Consider the following 23,192-nt stretch of genomic DNA (forward strand, 5'->3'; position numbering starts at 1 on the left):
CCTCAATGTGATTAATATACTGTAGCCTATCCTCAATGTGATTAATATAGCACTATCCCTCAATGTGATAAATATAGCCTATCCTCAATGTGATAAATATAGCCTATCCTCAATGTGATAAATATAGCCTATCCTCAATGTGATAATATAGCCTATCCTCAATGTGATAAATATAGCCTATCCTCAATGTGATAAATATAGCCTATCCTCAATGTGATAATATAGCCTATCCTCAATGTGATAAATATAGCCTATCCTCAATGTGATAATATAGCCTATCCTCAATGTGATAATATAGCCTATCCTCAATGTGATAATATAGCCTATCCTCAATGTGATAATATAGCCTATCCTCAATGTGATAATATAGCCTAGTCCTCAATGTGATAATATAGCCTATCCTCAATGTGATAATATAGCCTATCCTCAATTTGATAATATAGCCTATCCTCAATGTGATAATATAGCCTATCCTCAATGTGATAATATAGCCTATCCTCAATGTGATAATATAGCCTATCCTCAATGTGATAATATAGCCTATCCTCAATGTGATAATATAGCCTATCCTCAATGTGATAATATAGCCTATCCTCAATGTGATAATATAGCCTATCCTCAATGTGATAAATATAGCCTATCCTCAATGTGATAAATATAGCCTATCCTCAATGTGATAATATAGCCTATCCTCAATGTGATAAATATAGCCTATCCTCAATGTGATAATATAGCCTATCCTCAATGTGATAATATAGCCTATCTCAATGTGATAATATAGCCTATCCTCAATGTGATAATATAGCCTATCCTCAATGTGATAATATAGCCTATCCTCAATGTGATAATATAGCCTATCCTCAATGTGATAAATATAGCCTATCCTCAATGTGATTAATATAGCCTATCCTCAATGTGATAATATAGCCTATCCTCAATGTGATAATATAGCCTATCCTCAATGTGATAATATAGCCTATCCTCAATGTGATAATATAGCCTATCCTCAATGTGATAATATAGCCTAGTCCTCAATGTGATAATATAGCCTATCCTCAATGTGATAATATAGCCTATCCTCAATGTGATAAATATAGCCTATCCTCAATGTGATAAATATAGCCTATCCTCAATGTGATAATATAGCCTATCCCAATGTGATAATATAGCCTATCCCCAATGTGATAATATAGCCTATCCTCAATGTGATAATATAGCCTATCCTCAATGTGATAATATAGCCTATCCTCAATGTGATAAATATAGCCTATCCCAATGTGATAATATAGCCTATCCTCAATGTGATAATATAGCCTATCCTCAATGTGATAAATATAGCCTATCCTCAATGTGATTAATATAGCCTATCCTCAATGTGATTAATATACTGTAGCCTATCCTCAATGTGATAATATAGCCTATCCTCAATGTGATAATATAGCCTATCCTCAATGTGATAATATAGCCTATCCTCAATGTGATAATATAGCCTATCCTCAATGTGATAATATAGCCTATCCTCAATGTGATAATATAGCCTATCTCAATGTGATAATATAGCCTATCCTCTATGTGATAATATAGCCTATCCTCAATGTGATAATATAGCTTATCCTCAATGTGATAATATAGCCTATCCTCAATGTGATAAATATAGCTTATCCTCAATGTGATAATATAGCCTATCCTCAATGTGATAAATATAGCCTATCCCCAATGTGATAATATAGCCTATCCTCAATGTGATAAATATAGCCTATCCTCAATGTGATAATATAGCCTATCCTCAATGTGATAAATATAGCCTATCCTCAATGTGATAATATAGCCTATCCTCAATGTGATAAATATAGCCTATCCTCAATGTGATAATATAGCCTATCCTCAATGTGATAAATATAGCCTATCCTCAATGTGATAATATAGCCTATCCTCAATGTGATAATATAGCCTATCCTCAATGTATTAAATATAGCCTATCCTCAATGTGATAATATAGCCTATCCTCAATGTGATAAATATAGCCTATCCTCAATGTGATAAATATAGCCTATCCTCAATGTGATAAATATAGCCTATCCTCAATGTGATCAATATAGCCTATCCTCAATGTGATCAATATAGCCTATCCTCAATGTGATAATATAGCCTATCCTCAATGTGATAATATAGCCTATCCTCAATGTGATAATATAGCCTATCCTCATGTGATAAATATAGCCTATCCTCAATGTGATAATATAGCCTATCCTCAATGTGATAATATAGCCTATCCTCAATGTGATAATATAGCCTATCCTCAATGTGATAAATATAGCCTATCCTCAATGTGATAATATAGCCTATCCTCAATGTGATAAATATAGCCTATCCTCAATGTGATAATATAGCCTATCCTCAATGTGATAAATATTGCCTATCCTCAATGTGATAATATAGCCTATCCTCAATGTGATAATATAGCCTATCCTCAATGTGATAATATAGCCTATCCTCAATGTGATAAATATAGCCTATCCTCAATGTGATAAATATAGCCTATCCTCAATGTGATAATATATAGCCTATCCTCAATGTGATAATATAGCCTATCCTCAATGTGATAATATAGCCTATCCTCAATGTGATAAATATAGCCTATCCTCAATGTGATAAATATAGCCTATCCTCAATGTGATAATATAGCCTATCCTCAATGTGATAATATAGCCTATCCTCAATGTGATAAATATTGCCTATCCTCAATGTGATAATATAGCCTATCCTCAATGTGATAATATAGCCTATCCTCAATGTGATAATATAGCCTATCCTCAATGTGATAATATAGCCTATCCTCAATGTGATAATATAGCCTATCCTCAATGTGATAAATATAGCCTATCCTCAATGTGATAAATATAGCCTATCCTCAATGTGATAATATAGCCTATCCTCAATGTGATAATATAGCCTATCGTCAATGTGATAATATAGCCTATTCTCACTCAATGTGATAAATATAGCCTATCCTCAATGTGATAAATATAGCCTATCCTCAATGTGATAAATATAGCCTATCCTCAAAGTGATAAATATAGCCTATCCTCAATGTGATAATATAGCCTATCCTCATTGTGATAATATAGCCTATCCTCAATGTGATAAATATAGCCTATCCTCAATGTGATAAATATAGCCTATTCTCACTCAATGTGATAAATATAGCCTATCCTCAATGTGATAATATAGCCTATTCTCACTCAATGTGATAAATATAGCCTATCCTCAATGTGATAAATATAGCCTATCCTCAATGTGATAAATATAGCCTATCCTCAATGTGATAAATATAGCCTATCCTCATTGTGATAATATAGCCTATCCTCAATGTGATAATATAGCCTATCGTCAATGTGATAAATATAGCCTATTCTCACTCAATGTGATAAATATAGCCTATCCTCAATGTGATAATATAGCCTATCCTCAATGTGATAAATATAGCCTATCCTCAATGTGATAATATAGCCTATCCTCAATGTGATAATATAGCCTATCCTCAATGTGATAATATAGCCTATCGTCAATGTGATAAATATAGCCTATTCTCACTCAATGTGATAAATATAGCCTATCCTCAATGTGATAATATAGCCTATCCTCAATGTGATAATATAGCCTATCCTCAATGTGATAAATATAGCCTATCCTCAATGTGATTAATATAGCCTATCCTCAATGTGATAATATAGCCTATCCTCAATGTGATAATATAGCCTATCCTCAATGTGATAATATAGCCTATCCTCAATGTGATAATATAGCCTATCCTCAATGTGATAATATAGCCTATCCTCAATGTGATAATATAGCCTATCCTCAATGTGATAATATAGCCTATCCTCAATGTGATAAATATAGCCTATCCTCAATGTGATAATATAGCCTATCCTCAATGTGATAAATATAGCCTATCCTCAATGTGATAATATAGCCTATCCTCAATGTGATAATATAGCCTATCCTCAATGTGATAATATAGCCTATCCTCAATGTGATTAATATAGCCTATCCTCAATGTGATAATATAGCCTATCCTCAATGTGATAATATAGCCTATCCTCAATGTGATAAATATAGCCTATCCTCAATGTGATAAATATAGCCTATCCTCAATGTGATAATATAGCCTATCCTCAATGTGATAAATATAGCCTATCCTCAATGTGATTAATATAGCCTATCCTCAATGTGATAATATAGCCTATCCTCAATGTGATAAATATAGCCTATCCTCAATGTGATAATATAGCCTATCCTCAATGTGATAAATATAGCCTATCCTCAATGTGATAATATAGCCTATCCTCAATGTGATAAATATAGCCTATCCTCAATGTGATTAATATAGCCTATCCTCAATGTGATTAATATACTGTAGCCTATCCTCAATGTGATTAATATAGCCTATCCTCAATGTGATAAATATAGCCTATCCTCAATGTGATAAATATAGCCTATCCTCAATGTGATAAATATAGCCTATCCTCAATGTGATAATATAGCCTATCCTCAATGTGATAAATATAGCCTATCCTCAATGTGATAAATATAGCCTATCCTCAATGTGATAATATAGCCTATCCTCAATGTGATAAATATAGCCTATCCTCAATGTGATAATATAGCCTATCCTCAATGTGATAATATAGCCTATCCTCAATGTGATAATATAGCCTATCCTCAATGTGATAATATAGCCTATCCTCAATGTGATAATATAGCCTGTCCTCAATGTGATTAATATAGCCTATCCTCAATGTGATAATATAGCCTATCCTCAATTTGATAATATAGCCTATCCTCAATGTGATAATATAGCCTATCCTCAATGTGATAATATAGCCTATCCTCAATGTGATAATATAGCCTATCCTCAATGTGATAATATAGCCTATCCTCAATGTGATAATATAGCCTATCCTCAATGTGATAATATAGCCTATCCTCAATGTGATAAATATAGCCTATCCTCAATGTGATAAATATAGCCTATCCTCAATGTGATAATATAGCCTATCCTCAATGTGATAAATATAGCCTATCCTCAATGTGATAATATAGCCTATCCTCAATGTGATAATATAGCCTATCTTCAATGTGATAATATAGCCTATCTTCAATGTGATAATATAGCCTATCCTCAATGTGATAATATAGCCTATCCTCAATGTGATAATATAGCCTATCCTCAATGTGATAAATATAGCCTATCCTCAATGTGATTAATATAGCCTATCCTCAATGTGATAATATAGCCTATCCTCAATGTGATAATATAGCCTATCCTCAATGTGATAATATAGCCTATCCTCAATGTGATAATATAGCCTATCCTCAATGTGATAATATAGCCTATCCTCAATGTGATAATATAGCCTATCCTCAATGTGATAATATAGCCTATCCTCAATGTGATAAATATAGCCTATCCTCAATGTGATAAATATAGCCTATCCTCAATGTGATAATATAGCCTATCCCCAATGTGATAATATAGCCTATCCCCAATGTGATAAATATAGCCTATCCTCAATGTGATAATATAGCCTATCCCCAATGTGATAATATAGCCTATCCTCAATGTGATAAATATAGCCTATCCCCAATGTGATAATATAGCCTATCCTCAATGTGATAAATATAGCCTATCCCCAATGTGATAATATAGCCTATCCTCAATGTGATAAATATAGCCTATCCTCAATGTGATAATATAGCCTATCCTCAATGTGATAATATAGCCTATCCTCAATGTGATTAATATAGCCTATCCTCAATGTGATTAATATACTGTAGCCTATCCTCAATGTGATAATATAGCCTATCCTCAATGTGATAATATAGCCTATCCTCAATGTGATAATATAGCCTATCCTCAATGTGATAATATAGCCTATCCTCAATGTGATAATATAGCCTATCCTCAATGTGATAATATAGCCTATCTCAATGTGATAATATAGCCTATCCTCAATGTGATAAATATAGCCTATCCTCAATGTGATAAATATAGCCTATCCTCAATGTGATAATATAGCCTATCCTCATTGTGATAATATAGCCTATCCTCAATGTGATAATATAGCCTATCCTCAATGTGATAATATAGCCTATCCTCAATGTGATTAATATAGCCTATCCTCAATGTGATAATATAGCCTATCCTCTATGTGATAATATAGCCTATCCTCAATGTGATAATATAGCTTATCCTCAATGTGATAATATAGCCTATCCTCAATGTGATAAATATAGCTTATCCTCAATGTGATAAATATAGCCTATCCCCAATGTGATAATATAGCCTATCCTCAATGTGATAAATATAGCCTATCCTCAATGTGATAATATAGCCTATCCTCAATGTGATAAATATAGCCTATCCTCAATGTGATAATATAGCCTATCCTCAATGTGATAAATATAGCCTATCCTCAATGTGATAATATAGCCTATCCTCAATGTGATAAATATAGCCTATCCTCAATGTGATAATATAGCCTATCCTCAATGTGATAATATAGCCTATCCTCAATGTATTAAATATAGCCTATCCTCAATGTGATAATATAGCCTATCCTCAATGTGATAAATATAGCCTATCCTCAATGTGATAAATATAGCCTATCCTCAATGTGATAAATATAGCCTATCCTCAATGTGATCAATATAGCCTATCCTCAATGTGATCAATATAGCCTATCCTCAATGTGATAATATAGCCTATCCTCAATGTGATAATATAGCCTATCCTCAATGTGATAATATAGCCTATCCTCAATGTGATAAATATAGCCTATCCTCAATGTGATAATATAGCCTATCCTCAATGTGATAAATATAGCCTATCCTCAATGTGATAATATAGCCTATCCTCAATGTGATAAATATAGCCTATCCTCAATGTGATAATATAGCCTATCCTCAATGTGATAAATATTGCCTATCCTCAATGTGATAATATAGCCTATCCTCAATGTGATAATATAGCCTATCCTCAATGTGATAATATAGCCTATCCTCAATGTGATAAATATAGCCTATCCTCAATGTGATAAATATAGCCTATCCTCAATGTGATAATATATAGCCTATCCTCAATGTGATAAAATAGCCTATCCTCAATGTGATAAATATAGCCTATCCTCAATGTGATAAATATAGCCTATCCTCAATGTGATAATATAGCCTATCCTCAATGTGATAATATAGCCTATCCTCAATGTGATAAATATTGCCTATCCTCAATGTGATAATATAGCCTATCCTCAATGTGATAATATAGCCTATCCTCAATGTGATAATATAGCCTATCCTCAATGTGATAAATATAGCCTATCCTCAATGTGATAAATATAGCCTATCCTCAATGTGATAATATAGCCTATCCTCAATGTGATAATATAGCCTATCGTCAATGTGATAATATAGCCTATTCTCACTCAATGTGATAAATATAGCCTATCCTCAATGTGATAAATATAGCCTATCCTCAATGTGATAAATATAGCCTATCCTCAAGTGATAAATATAGCCTATCCTCAATGTGATAATATAGCCTATCCTCATTGTGATAATATAGCCTATCCTCAATGTGATAAATATAGCCTATCCTCAATGTGATAAATATAGCCTATTCTCACTCAATGTGATAAATATAGCCTATCCTCAATGTGATAATATAGCCTATTCTCACTCAATGTGATAAATATAGCCTATCCTCAATGTGATAAATATAGCCTATTCCTCAATGTGATAAATATAGCCTATCCTCAATGTGATAAATATAGCCTATCCTCATTGTGATAATATAGCCTATCCTCAATGTGATAATATAGCCTATCGTCAATGTGATAAATATAGCCTATTCTCACTCAATGTGATAAATATAGCCTATCCTCAATGTGATAATATAGCCTATCCTCAATGTGATAAATATAGCCTATCCTCAATGTGATAATATAGCCTATCCTCAATGTGATAATATAGCCTATCCTCAATGTGATAATATAGCCTATCGTCAATGTGATAATATAGCCTATCCTCAATGTGATAAATATAGCCTATCCTCAATGTGATAAATATAGCCTATTCTCACTCAATGTGATAAATATAGCCTATCCTCAATGTGATAATATAGCCTATTCTCACTCAATGTGATAAATATAGCCTATCCTCAATGTGATAAATATAGCCTATCCTCAATGTGATAAATATAGCCTATCCTCAATGTGATAAATATAGCCTATCCTCATTGTGATAATATAGCCTATCCTCAATGTGATAATATAGCCTATCGTCAATGTGATAAATATAGCCTATTCTCACTCAATGTGATAAATATAGCCTATCCTCAATGTGATAATATAGCCTATCCTCAATGTGATCAATATAGCCTATCCTCAATGTGATAATATAGCCTATCCTCAATGTGATAATATAGCCTATCCTCAATGTGATAATATAGCCTATCGTCAATGTGATAAATATAGCCTATTCTCACTCAATGTGATAAATATAGCCTATCCTCAATGTGATAATATAGCCTATCCTCAATGTGATAATATAGCCTATCCTCAATGTGATAATATAGCCTATCCTCAATGTGATTAATATAGCCTATCCTCAATGTGATAATATAGCCTATCCTCAATGTGATAATATAGCCTATCCTCAATGTGATAATATAGCCTATCCTCAATGTGATAATATAGCCTATCCTCAATGTGATAATATAGCCTATCCTCAATGTGATAAATATAGCCTATCCTCAATGTGATAATATAGCCTATCCTCAATGTGATAATATAGCCTATCCTCAATGTGATAAATATAGCCTATCCTCAATGCGATAATATAGCCTATCCTCAATGTGATAAATATAGCCTATCCTCAATGTGATAATATAGCCTATCCTCAATGTGATAATATAGCCTATCCTCAATGTGATAAATATAGCCTATCCTCAATGTGATTAATATAGCCTATCCTCAATGTGATAATATAGCCTATCCTCAATGTAATAATATAGCCTATCCTCAATGTGATAAATATAGCCTATCCTCAATGTGATAAATATAGCCTATCCTCAATGTGATAATATAGCCTATCCTCAATGTGATAAATATAGCCTATCCTCAATGTGATTAATATAGCCTATCCTCAATGTGATAATATAGCCTATCCTCAATGTGATAAATATAGCCTATCCTCAATGTGATAAATATAGCCTATCCCCAATGTGATAAATATAGCCTATCCTCAATGTGATAATATAGCCTATCCTCAATGTGATAAATATAGCCTATCCTCAATGTGATAATATAGCCTATCCTCAATGTGATAAATATAGCCTATCCTCAATGTGATTAATATAGCCTATCCTCAATGTGATTAATATACTGTAGCCTATCCTCAATGTGATTAATATAGCCTATCCTCAATGTGATAAATATAGCCTATCCTCAATGTGATAAATATAGCCTATCCTCAATGTGATAAATATAGCCTATCCTCAATGTGATAATATAGCCTATCCTCAATGTGATAAATATAGCCTATCCTCAATGTGATAAATATAGCCTATCCTCAATGTGATAATATAGCCTATCCTCAATGTGATAAATATAGCCTATCCTCAATGTGATAATATAGCCTATCCTCAATGTGATAATATAGCCTATCCTCAATGTGATAATATAGCCTATCCTCAATGTGATAATATAGCCTGTCCTCAATGTGATTAATATAGCCTATCCTCAATGTGATAATATAGCCTATCCTCAATTTGATAATATAGCCTATCCTCAATGTGATAATATAGCCTATCTTCAATGTGATAATATAGCCTATCTTCAATGTGATAATATAGCCTATCCTCAATGTGATAATATAGCCTATCCTCAATGTGATAATATAGCCTATCCTCAATGTGATAAATATAGCCTATCCTCAATGTGATTAATATAGCCTATCCTCAATGTGATAATATAGCCTATCCTCAATGTGATAATATAGCCTATCCTCAATGTGATAATATAGCCTATCCTCAATGTGATAATATAGCCTATCCTCAATGTGATAATATAGCCTATCCTCAATGTGATAATATAGCCTATCCTCAATGTGATAATATAGCCTATCCTCAATGTGATAAATATAGCCTATCCTCAATGTGATAAATATAGCCTATCCTCAATGTGATAATATAGCCTATCCCCAATGTGATAATATAGCCTATCCCCAATGTGATAAATATAGCCTATCCTCAATGTGATAATATAGCCTATCCCCAATGTGATAATATAGCCTATCCTCAATGTGATAAATATAGCCTATCCCCAATGTGATAATATAGCCTATCCTCAATGTGATAAATATAGCCTATCCCCAATGTGATAATATAGCCTATCCTCAATGTGATAAATATAGCCTATCCTCAATGTGATAATATAGCCTATCCTCAATGTGATAAATATAGCCTATCCTCAATGTGATAAATATAGCCTATCCTCAATGTGATAATATAGCCTATCCTCATTGTGATAATATAGCCTATCCTCAATGTGATAATATAGCCTATCCTCAATGTGATAATATAGCCTATCCTCAATGTGATTAATATAGCCTATCCTCAATGTGATAATATAGCCTATCCTCTATGTGATAATATAGCCTATCCTCAATATGATAATATAGCTTATCCTCAATGTGATAATATAGCCTATCCTCAATGTGATAAATATAGCTTATCCTCAATGTGATAAATATAGCCTATCCCCAATGTGATAATATAGCCTATCCTCAATGTGATAAATATAGCCTATCCTCAATGTGATAATATAGCCTATCCTCAATGTGATAAATATAGCCTATCCTCAATGTGATAATATAGCCTATCCTCAATGTGATAAATATAGCCTATCCTCAATGTGATAATATAGCCTATCCTCAATGTGATAAATATAGCCTATCCTCAATGTGATAATATAGCCTATCCTCAATGTGATAATATAGCCTATCCTCAATGTATTAAATATAGCCTATCCTCAATGTGATAATATAGCCTATCCTCAATGTGATAAATATAGCCTATCCTCAATGTGATAAATATAGCCTATCCTCAATGTGATAAATATAGCCTATCCTCAATGTGATCAATATAGCCTATCCTCAATGTGATCAATATAGCCTATCCTCAATGTGATAATATAGCCTATCCTCAATGTGATAATATAGCCTATCCTCAATGTGATAATATAGCCTATCCTCAATGTGATAAATATAGCCTATCCTCAATGTGATAATATAGCCTATCCTCAATGTGATAAATATAGCCTATCCTCAATGTGATAAATATAGCCTATCCTCAATGTGATAATATAGCCTATCCTCATTGTGATAATATAGCCTATCCTCAATGTGATAATATAGCCTATCCTCAATGTGATAATATAGCCTATCCTCAATGTGATTAATATAGCCTATCCTCAATGTGATAATATAGCCTATCCTCTATGTGATAATATAGCCTATCCTCAATGTGATAATATAGCTTATCCTCAATGTGATAATATAGCCTATCCTCAATGTGATAAATATAGCTTATCCTCAATGTGATAAATATAGCCTATCCCCAATGTGATAATATAGCCTATCCTCAATGTGATAAATATAGCCTATCCTCAATGTGATAATATAGCCTATCCTCAATGTGATAAATATAGCCTATCCTCAATGTGATAATATAGCCTATCCTCAATGTGATAAATATAGCCTATCCTCAATGTGATAATATAGCCTATCCTCAATGTGATAAATATAGCCTATCCTCAATGTGATAATATAGCCTATCCTCAATGTGATAATATAGCCTATCCTCAATGTATTAAATATAGCCTATCCTCAATGTGATAATATAGCCTATCCTCAATGTGATAAATATAGCCTATCCTCAATGTGATAAATATAGCCTATCCTCAATGTGATAAATATAGCCTATCCTCAATGTGATCAATATAGCCTATCCTCAATGTGATCAATATAGCCTATCCTCAATGTGATAATATAGCCTATCCTCAATGTGATAATATAGCCTATCCTCAATGTGATAATATAGCCTATCCTCAATGTGATAAATATAGCCTATCCTCAATGTGATAATATAGCCTATCCTCAATGTGATAATATAGCCTATCCTCAATGTGATAATATAGCCTATCCTCAATGTGATAAATATAGCCTATCCTCAATGTGATAATATAGCCTATCCTCAATGTGATAAATATAGCCTATCCTCAATGTGATAATATAGCCTATCCTCAATGTGATAAATATTGCCTATCCTCAATGTGATAATATAGCCTATCCTCAATGTGATAATATAGCCTATCCTCAATGTGATAATATAGCCTATCCTCAATGTGATAAATATAGCCTATCCTCAATGTGATAAATATAGCCTATCCTCAATGTGATAAATATAGCCTATCCTCAATGTGATAATATAGCCTATCCTCAATGTGATAATATAGCCTATCCTCAATGTGATAAATATTGCCTATCCTCAATGTGATAATATAGCCTATCCTCAATGTGATAATATAGCCTATCCTCAATGTGATAATATAGCCTATCCTCAATGTGATAATATAGCCTATCCTCAATGTGATAATATAGCCTATCCTCAATGTGATAAATATAGCCTATCCTCAATGTGATAAATATAGCCTATCCTCAATGTGATAATATAGCCTATCCTCAATGTGATAATATAGCCTATCGTCAATGTGATAATATAGCCTATTCTCACTCAATGTGATAAATATAGCCTATCCTCAATGTGATAAATATAGCCTATCCTCAATGTGATAAATATAGCCTATCCTCAAAGTGATAAATATAGCCTATCCTCAATGTGATAATATAGCCTATCCTCATTGTGATAATATAGCCTATCCTCAATGTGATAAATATAGCCTATCCTCAATGTGATAAATATAGCCTATTCTCACTCAATGTGATAAATATAGCCTATCCTCAATGTGATAATATAGCCTATTCTCACTCAATGTGATAAATATAGCCTATCCTCAATGTGATAAATATAGCCTATCCTCAATGTGATAAATATAGCCTATCCTCAATGTGATAAATATAGCCTATCCTCATTGTGATAATATAGCCTATCCTCAATGTGATAATATAGCCTATCGTCAATGTGATAAATATAGCCTATTCTCACTCAATGTGATAAATATACTGCACCGACACACTTTATTCGAGCAAATACCCGGTATGTACCTGGCAGATACCTGGAATGCGCCGCTCCTCACCTCTGACAAGCCCCGTTGCATTTGCCTTCCCAGCCTGGGTTCATGCCTGGCTGACGGGCGGCTGATCTGTTAAATGATAATGATTAGGATTTAATAGTCTGCAATGCTTCGCGTGTCTACCAGATGGCATAAATTCATGAATTGTAATGCAGTATATATATATGTACTGTGCAGTATTGCAGCCAGCGGGAATAAAATGCTTCAATCCCTGCCGGAAAATAACTCAATGCACTCGAGCAGAAAACAGTCACAAACCTCAATACACCCGGGTATACCCGAATTCGTGGGACTAGCCGAGCTCGAATAAAGTGTGTCGCCAGTGTAGCCTATCCTCAATGTGATAATATAGCCTATCCTCAATGTGATAAATATAGCCTATCCTCAATGTGATAATATAGCCTATCCTCAATGTGATAATATAGCCTATCCTCAATGTGATAATATAGCCTATCGTCAATGTGATAAATATAGCCTATTCTCACTCAATGTGATAAATATAGCCTATCCTCAATGTGATAATATAGCCTATCCTCAATGTGATAAATATAGCCTATCCTCAATGTGATAATATAGCCTATCCTCAATGTGATAAATATAGCCTATCCTCAATGTGATAATATAGCCTATCCTCATTGTGATAATATAGCCTATCCTCAATGTGATAATATAGCCTATCGTCAATGTGATAAATATAGCCTATTCTCACTCAATGTGATAAATATAGCCTATCCTCAATGTGATAAATATAGCCTATTCTCAATGTGATAATATAGCCTATCCTCAATGTGATAAATATAGCCTATCCTCAATGTGATAAATATAGCCTATCCTCAATGTGATAAATATAGCCTATCCTCAATGTGATAAATATAGCCCCCTGCATTGATGTCTCATAGATTTTAAGGCAATATCACAAGAAAAGCTGCACACCATAAAAAAACAATCAAAATACTTGCTGATACCGGTGCTCCTGGTTCAGGGATATCTGCCTGGAACATCCAACATTGGAGAAAATAGAAAGATCCAGGGCAACTTCGGATTTCTTTAGAAAAATTTATTACAGCTCAAAAACACAACTTTTCATCCCTCCTAGGGGACTTTATCAAGTGACTGGCTTGCAGAGATTAAAAAAAATGTCCAGTATAAATAGCCATAAACACCCAGATGAAAACAATTAAAACACCACTAATTACCCCCCAGTATTCACATGATTGTCAGCAGACTTGATCCGCCATGTAATGTGTGCTCAGGTCCGGTCGCGCTGATGTCATCACTTGGTTCCCTCGCGTCGACGTCATCAGCAGGTCCCTCTGCATGGTGCCTTCCGACTGCCTGAACAGCCATGGGGTCTTGTTGACGTGCTCCCTCTGTTCCTCCTCTTAGAGTTTGTCCCGCGTAGTCTCTCGATATTTCGGGATTGTGGTGATGTCATCAGTGACAGGCATGAAACTTCTCTGTCTCCCTAGCTGGTGATGAAGAAGAGAGTTTGTTCAATGTGAATACATCAATAAAGTGCCACTATACCCTAAAATAAAAGATTTTAAAGGATTTTAATATAAAAGATTTTAAAGATTTTAAACCAAAAATCAAGAAAGAAAGAATCCATATTTTAAAATCTTTTATTTTAGGGTATAGTGGCACTTTACTGATGTATTCACATTGAACAAACTCTCTCCTCTCTTCATTATTCCACCCAGATCTGAGTCTTACCACGAGCTAGAATAAGCTCTTCTCCCCCTGGTATTGAAGCGTCACAGAAATGCTGATGTACTGCGCATGTGTGAAGAAACGGCATCACCAGCTAGGGAGACAGAGAAGTTTCATGCCTGTCACTGATGACATCACCATAATCCCGAAATATCGCGAGACTACGTGGGACAAACTCTCAGAGGAGGAACAGAGGGAGCACGTCAACAAGACCCCATGCCTGTTCAGGCAGCCGGAAGGCACCATGCAGAGTGACCTGCTGATGACGTCGACGCGAGGGAACCAAGTGATGACATCAGCGTGACCGGACCGGAGCACACATTACATGGCGGATCAAGTCTGCTGACAATCATGTGAATACTGGGGGGTAATTAGTGGTGTTTTAATTGTTTTCATCTGGGTGTGTGGCTATTTATACTGGACATTTTTGTAGTCTCTGCAAGCCAGTCACCTGATAAAGTCCCCTAGGAGGGATGAAACGTTTTGTTTTTGAGCTGTAATAAATTTTTCTAAAGAAATCCGAAGTTGCCCTGGATCTTTCTATTTTCTCATAGATTTTAAAAGCATATACCTAATGGAGCAAAGCCCATAAATGAAGTAACGCTGCGCACACAAAATACAAAACGGTGTCCAACTACAGCAACACATACACAAAAGCACCAACTACAGCAACACATACACAAAAGCACCAATATAAAATCATTTCACAGGCACACCGTCAGTGCAGAAAACGCATGTTTTATTTTGTGGCATAGTCTATGTTTTGGTCTCACCAGAGAGGTTTGTAAGGACAAGGTAGCAGTTGTCCTGATTATGATTTGATGTGCTTTGGCAATTACCTTTTTATTATTAATTGAGGTCAGTGTAAGTGTATCCGAATCCTACATTTCTGTTTTGAACCCTCAATTGTTATGTATTAGATTTTGACATCAGTGTACCTTGTTCTGAGAAGTGGGTACATCACAGTGCAGATTGTGACCAGTAACAGTCACGTGAAACCTCTCAAACCTGATGTCAGGTTCCGAACACAATATACTGTACGACACTTTAATAAAATAATTCAAAGGGTGAAACTACTTTAAAATCTATTACATAATTAGTTGAAAGCAGTGTAATTGGCAATGTATTGCCCAGTCATGGATTAAATATCAAGAGGTTACATATATCAGTAATGTCAACATGTTCCTTAATAATTGTGCACTAGATAAAACTCACATACTGCAGCAGATGTGACTTGCCGATGTCTCTGTGAGCGTGTCTCGCCAGAGGCTTGTTGATATCACTGCTGGCCTCTATGACATCACTCACACTGAGGAATGTTAGGGACTGGACGGTACAGGACAGTCACCTATTCACTGTTGGTGAATGAGTGTAACCATGTGTCGCCGAGGCTTGTTGATGTAATTGCTAGACTCAGTGACATCACTCCGCCTGGGGTATATAAGGCAGTCAAAGATAGTCACCTAGCCACTGTCTACAAGCGAATGTAAGCATGTCTCACCCAAGGGATGGACAAGCATACGCAGACAACTGACTTATTATAACAGATGGTCAACTATTACAATTGTACAGTTTCTGCTATTATTGTGTCTTATTTCTGGAAGGCATGGAATGAGATTAGTTAGCATCTAGACACAAAGGGAGTATTCACTGTGAGAGTAACTGAGAGTAACTAAATTCCATGATGAACAAGAAATAAAGGTTCAGTGCTGCCGTGTTGGAGCTCTGATTAATTCAGGTCACTTAGATTGTAAGCTCTTCGGGGCAGGGATTTCCTTTCCTATTGTCTGATTTTGCTGCGCTTATTGTATTATTATAATTCCCTGCACTGTATTCTTTGTGAAGCGCTGAGTACACTTTTGGCGCTATATAAATAAAGGCATACAATACAATACTATTCTTTCTTCACAGATTAGCCAATGGGCTGGAGGGTGTGAGAATCGAGAACAAAGACCACATGTCCATTCTGACATTTTTCAATGTTTCAGAGAAGGATTATGGGAATTACACATGTGTTGCATCGAACAAGCTTGGGAACAGCAATGCAAGCGTCATATTATATGGTGAGTGCAAGTGGAATTACCACTGCACACAGGACACCTCAATGCAATCTAACTCATTTCTCTTTCAGTAGCAAAAAGGGACAGATACAAAAAAATGATAGTACAGGAGATCAGGAGATACCAGTGGTTCAAACTGGTCCATGAAATTAAAACAGAGCAGCCAACTCTGGCATGGGAAATATATACTGTACAGGCAGTCCTCGGTTATCCGACACAATGCGTTACTCAAAATGGCGTTGGATAGCGAAACGTTGTAAAGCGAAACACGTTTTCCCATAGGAACACTGTTTAAATGAAAGGTTCCGTTCCTGAAGGCATTTTTAATGCTAAAATACACAAAATATTTTACGCAGGCAATGAGATATGCAGCACACACAAATTATATAGTGTATATACTGTATTATATATATAACATAATATATAATATAAAAATATAATATATTATATAGTATAATATATATATATATATATTATATACACACATAAACAACTTTGCAAAGTGTCGTAAGAGCGTTGGATAATCCATTTTGGCATTGTAAAAATGAACATAGGTATGCATTGCATAGCGTTGGATGAGACATTCGTTGTAAAGCGTAGCGTTGTAAAACGAGGACTGACTGTACGTGTAAATATATTTATTTGTGCATGCTGAAATCTAGCATTGATATATTTATATACATCTTCTTCCTTCATATAATATAGAAGCAGAAATTCATTTGTGATGGCAAAATTCCTCCCCCCTCAGAATCGGTGTGTTGTAGAACAGTACTGAGGTGTCCATCCCCGTCAGCCAAAACTCATCTCCTGTAGAGAAAAATATAACTGTATCCCCAGTCCAGAAGATGTGGTGAGGGCAAAATGTTAAGTAATTATAAAGCTGTTTGAAGAAATAGGATATGAAAACCAAAGCCTTGCCCCTGGCAAACCAGGAATGTAGTTGAGGTCTCTCCTAACAGTTACTGATGTGTGTTAAAGGGCACGGATATATGTTAAGGACACCTGCATGGCTATTTTAGGTCTGTTGTACACTTTCAGAGAATAGCTACTTTTTCACATGTCCCCAAAGTATACTTCCCCCCCAGCACACAACCCTTTGTTCAGGCATTTCTTTTAATCTGAAAACATGCTTCCCTCCTGAACTTTATTTATTTTTTTTATACCCGAGGCATCACAGGCCTATTCCCTCCTCCAGAGTTTCTGTTGTAAAATGTGTTCATGCCGTAGTTTGTTGTGGATGATGCATACAGTTTATTGGGTTGTGTTGTTAATAAATCCTTTCTCTCAGCAGGACCTGGAGCAGTGCATAACAGGAGCAGCTCTGCTTCTGCAGCTCTGGCTGCCACCTGCATCTGGGGCTCTATCCTTTATTCCCTCACCAAGTTTTGATGAAGCAGAAGACCATGGAGGCGGGGGTGCTCAATGATGCCTGGAAGCTATGGGTGGATCCTCCCTCTTCCCCCACCTTGCAGGATTTACTTCACAAACACTGTGGGGAATGTCTCATCGTCTTATACCCATACTCCCTCTGGCTTTGATATGTCGTTGGATTTGAATCCTATATTGGAACAGATGTTGCTGGCCCCTCACCCATCTCTGTGTCATCTACTCCCACATTACCAAGGTGTGAAGACAGGACCTGGGGGAGTACTTGGCTTGGTTTCTTGTGTTGGTGTCTTCGTAAATCCCCATGTGATGCTCTGCAGATCTCAGTGGAGGCAAGAGAGTAAGACAGAAGGATGCCTAGTCTATCTTGTTACAGAAAGGACAGTGCCCTCCACTGCCTCAAGGGAATGGACATTCATCCCACCCCAATCGGTGGCTCCAAAGATTCACTCACTCTGTCTGTGGAAGCTAAAAGGGGGAACATAGTCAGTGGTTTGGAGGGATCTGGGTTGATTTTACAGGAACTACAAGAAATCTTCAGGCTGTAGGAAGATGTGAGCTCATAATTCGGTGAACAAGTTCTGTGTTCAGCCTGTCAGAATATTCTAGGTGCCCATAGCTCTCAAAATCACCAAATGTCTTTCTTATAACTGGAATATCAATTCAATGGCTTGCCAATTTGCTTGTGGCCCCCTTAACATCCAGTAATGGCCCACATGGTCCCACTTTCCACCCACCAACTCAGCTTATAAATGGTCTTCAAATCAGCCAGTGGACCCCCTTTCATTTTATCAGCTATGAGGTGGGACTCTCTTTCCATCTATTCAAGCACTTTGTCAATCTTTTTTCCAGCCTACCAATCACCTTTTAGTCCCCTTCCCCTCCCAACAAAGCACCCTCTGGTACAGTACCTATTGCCAGTCCTCATACATTTTCAGCTAATCATATGGAGCTTCTACAGTAGCTCCATCTCTGCACACAAAGTCCTCATAAAAAGTTGTCATCTCGTTTGCACTTCTGTTTGGTTCATTGTGCAGTACAATAAAAGAAATATTTGAGAGTTAACGGGAAATATAAAGTGTCACCCGAGAAAGAACCTTATGATATACTGTAGAGGTGTGTAGTCCCAATCGCAGGTTATCACCAGAACAGAGCAGCCCCATATGTGTGTGCCCTGGGATGACCGAGGAGTGCTTTCCATTGATGCAAAGTTTGAGAAGTTCCATCAGAGACAGGGCTTAAAGAGAGAAAAAAAAGGTACAAACAAATATGTGTAATATATTCCTGAATCATGATGAGAGGATTTTGTTATAAGCAGATTAAGAAATGCTCTGCGGGCCTCTTAAAAAGAAATGGGTTAATTTATTCTCTGCAGGTTTCCATCAATGAAGTCATGTTATACGGTACATAATAGTGTAGTAAGTGGCTCACTTATTTGGATGAGTTGGGAGACCAAGCAGAGAGAGAGAGGGTTGTATTATGCCCTAGCCCCTTCGCTGTTTTAAGGAATGTCTGTGCTGTTCAATTCTGTGACATACCCACTAACCCTTTGGGTAACAATACCGTCCTTTTATTTTACCTCTCACCAGTCCAGGAGAATAAGTTTTAAAAAAAAGTCAGGCACGTACCTCTGGGCTGACAGAGACCTGCAGAGCATTACACTTAAAAATAGATGACGCACTGTACCTCTCAAGCCAGAAAATGACTGTGTAATCACATGAGAAAAGAGCTTAATACTCTGGATACTTTAATAACTCTATCAGTGCTGTCTCATGCTTGGTCATAATGCAAAGCATAGATTGGCAGACCCCACAACCCTGGTGGGGTTTCAGAGAATGAGATGGAGGGACAATGCTCTGCCGATCTCCAGCCGAGTCAGGAGTAAATAGTGCAACGCTCTGCAGGTCTGCACTTGGAGGAGCGCGTTTGGAGTCTTGTGAAGCAGTTGACATTTGGAAACTCTTTTCATTTGGTTCTCTTTTCAACCCTAGAAGGCCGGTGTGTTGATTTCGGTGTTAGAAAGTGAAGGCACCGCCGGCTCGCTGCATGTTACACGGCGTTTGTAACCTTTTCTAGGCCAGGACAGTCGGATGGTTGTAATCCTGTGATGTGTCAATAAAGTCTGATATTTGTAACTGCAGCTCTCCTTTTTTTTAATGTCCTTTCGGAACGCGATGAGGGCTGAAATGGCTACATGGATAGAGGTATAACAAAATCACTTGAATATGAAACATACAAATATATAATAAACATGATCTATTTACCTATACATGTACAGTACAGCCATTGTTCCCCAGAAAACGCAACATATTTCAGTGTACCGCAGAACATCACAGGTTTTCCAACAATGGAATTCAATGGCAATGTTGGCGTAGAAACGTTGCACTGACTGCACTATGGGTGGTGTGTGGACGCTATAGGGCAGCATTGTGGTGTAGAAGCAGAGCAGTATGCGTTATGGGGATGGGGTGAAAGTGGAAGGTTGATGGCAGTGGCAGGTGTATTCGTGTTCATCCATCCATTCATTCGGCAATGCATTATAGAACTATTAGACTGTGATGGCTGCAACATGGATGGTGTGTGGATGTTGCAGGATTGCGGTGCACAAGCAGAGCTGTGTGCATTGTGGTGTATGTGGTTGTGTGCACTAGCAAAGTTGTGTATATATGGGGGTCAGAATTAGAATAATAGGGTGTGCTGCAGTGAAGGACTGAGGTGCGGTAACAGATTTACAGGAGGAGGGTAGAATAGTAGCGGTTGATTCAGGTAAAGATGGGGATGAGAAACAAAGGAGAGTGTACTGTATAGCAGGGCTAGTAACTGTGTGTCAGGGCTAGTACCCAAATAGAGGTGTTTGCTCCAGGAGTGGTTGGGGTTCAAAGGTAGAGCAGGGTGCATGTGACGGTCAGTAATAGTATAGAAGGGCATGCTGCTCGAGAGAATTGAGTGGCAGGGGCAAATAAAAATAGGACGTTCAGTAGGAAATAACTGAAATGCTGAGTATATGTAAAGATCAGTACAGGAGTAGCAGAGTGATCAGTACAGGAGTAGCAGAGTGATCAGTACAGGAGTAGCAGAGTGATCAGTACAGGAGTAGCAAAGTGATCAGTACAGGAGTAGCAGAGTGATCAGTACAGGAGTAGCAGAGTGATCAGTACAGGAGTAGCAGAATAATCAGTACAGGAGTAGCAGAATAATCAGTACAGGAGTAGCAGAGTGATCAGTACAGGAGTAGCAGAGTGATCAGTACAGGAGTAGCAGAGTATGCTGTAAGGGTGAGATGCAGAGTAATCAGTACAGGAGTAGCACAGTATGCTGTAAGGGTGAGATGCAGAGTGGTCAGTACAGGAGTAGCAGAGTGATCAGTACAGGAGTAGCAGAGTATGCTGTAAGGGTGAGATGCAGAGTGATCAGTACAGGAGTAGCAGAATGATCAGTAGATGAGTAGCAGAGTGATCAGTACAGGAGTAGCAGAGTAATCAGTACAGGAGTAGCAAAGTATGCTGTAAGGGTGAGATGCAGAGTGATCAGTACAGGAGTAGCAGAGTGATCAGTACAGGAGTAGTAGAGTGATCAGTACAGGAGTAGCAGAGTGATCAGTACAGGATTAGCAGAGTGATCAGTACAGGAGTAGCAGAGTATGCTGTAAGGGTGAGATGCAGAGTGATCAGTACAGGAGTAGCAGAGTGATCAGTACAGGAGTAGTAGAGTGATCAGTACAGGAGTAGCAGAGTGATCAGTACAGGATTAGCAGAGTGATCAGTACAGGAGTAGCAGAGTATGCTGTAAGGGTGAGATGCAGAGTGATCAGTACAGGAGTAGCAGAGTGATCAGTACAGGAGTACTAGAGTGATCAGTACAGGAGTAGCAGAGTGATCAGTACAGGAGTAGCAGAGTTATCAGTACAGGAGTAGCAGAGTGATCAGTACAGGAGTAGCAGAGTTATCAGTACAGGAGTAGCAGAGTATGCTGTAAGGGTGAGATGCAGAGTGATCAGTACAGGAGTAGCAGAGTATGCTGTAAGGGTGAGATGCAGAGTGATCAGTACAGGAGTAGAAGAGTGATCAGTACAGGAGTAGCAGAGTATGCTGTAAGGGTGAGATGCAGAGTGATCAGTACAGGAGTAGCAGAGTGATCAGTACAGGAATAGCAGAGTGATCAGTACAGGAGTAGCAGTGTGATCAGTACAGGAGTAGCAGAGTATGCTGTAAGGGTGAGATGCAGAGTGATCAGTACAGGAGTAGCAGAGTATGCTGTAAGGGTGAGATGCAGAGTGATCAGTACAGGAGTAGCAGAGTGATCAGTACAGGAGTAGCAGAGTAATCAGTACAGGAGTAGCAAAGTATGCTGTAAGGGTGAGATGCAGAGTGATCAGTACAGGAGTAGCAGAGTGATCAGTACAGGAGTAGTAGAGTGATCAGTACAGGAGTAGCAGAGTGATCAGTACAGGATTAGCAGAGTGATCAGTACAGGAGTAGCAGAGTATGCTGTAAGGGTGAGATGCAGAGTGATCAGTACAGGAGTAGCAGAGTGATCAGTACAGGAGTACTAGAGTGATCAGTACAGGAGTAGCAGAGTGATCAGTACAGGAGTAGCAGAGTGATCAGTACAGGAGTAGCAGAGTGATCAGTACAGGAGTAGCAGAGTATGCTGTAAGGGT

General features: G+C 36.9%; 1 long non-coding RNA gene across 1 annotated transcript; it reads left to right on the forward strand.

Moving 5' to 3' along the window:
• The first annotated feature begins 16,946 nt into the window (after positions 1-16,946).
• Positions 16,947-20,667, forward strand: LOC142483105 (uncharacterized). Its single transcript, XR_012797232.1, has 2 exons — positions 16,947-17,149; positions 18,438-20,667. It is a non-coding gene; the product is annotated as an uncharacterized LOC142483105 (long non-coding RNA).
• The last annotated feature ends 2,525 nt before the right edge of the window (positions 20,668-23,192 follow it).

The sequence above is a fragment of the Ascaphus truei genome, unplaced genomic scaffold (assembly GCF_040206685.1).
Source record: "Ascaphus truei isolate aAscTru1 unplaced genomic scaffold, aAscTru1.hap1 HAP1_SCAFFOLD_2959, whole genome shotgun sequence".
In the NCBI taxonomy this organism is placed as follows: Eukaryota; Metazoa; Chordata; class Amphibia; order Anura; family Ascaphidae; genus Ascaphus; species Ascaphus truei.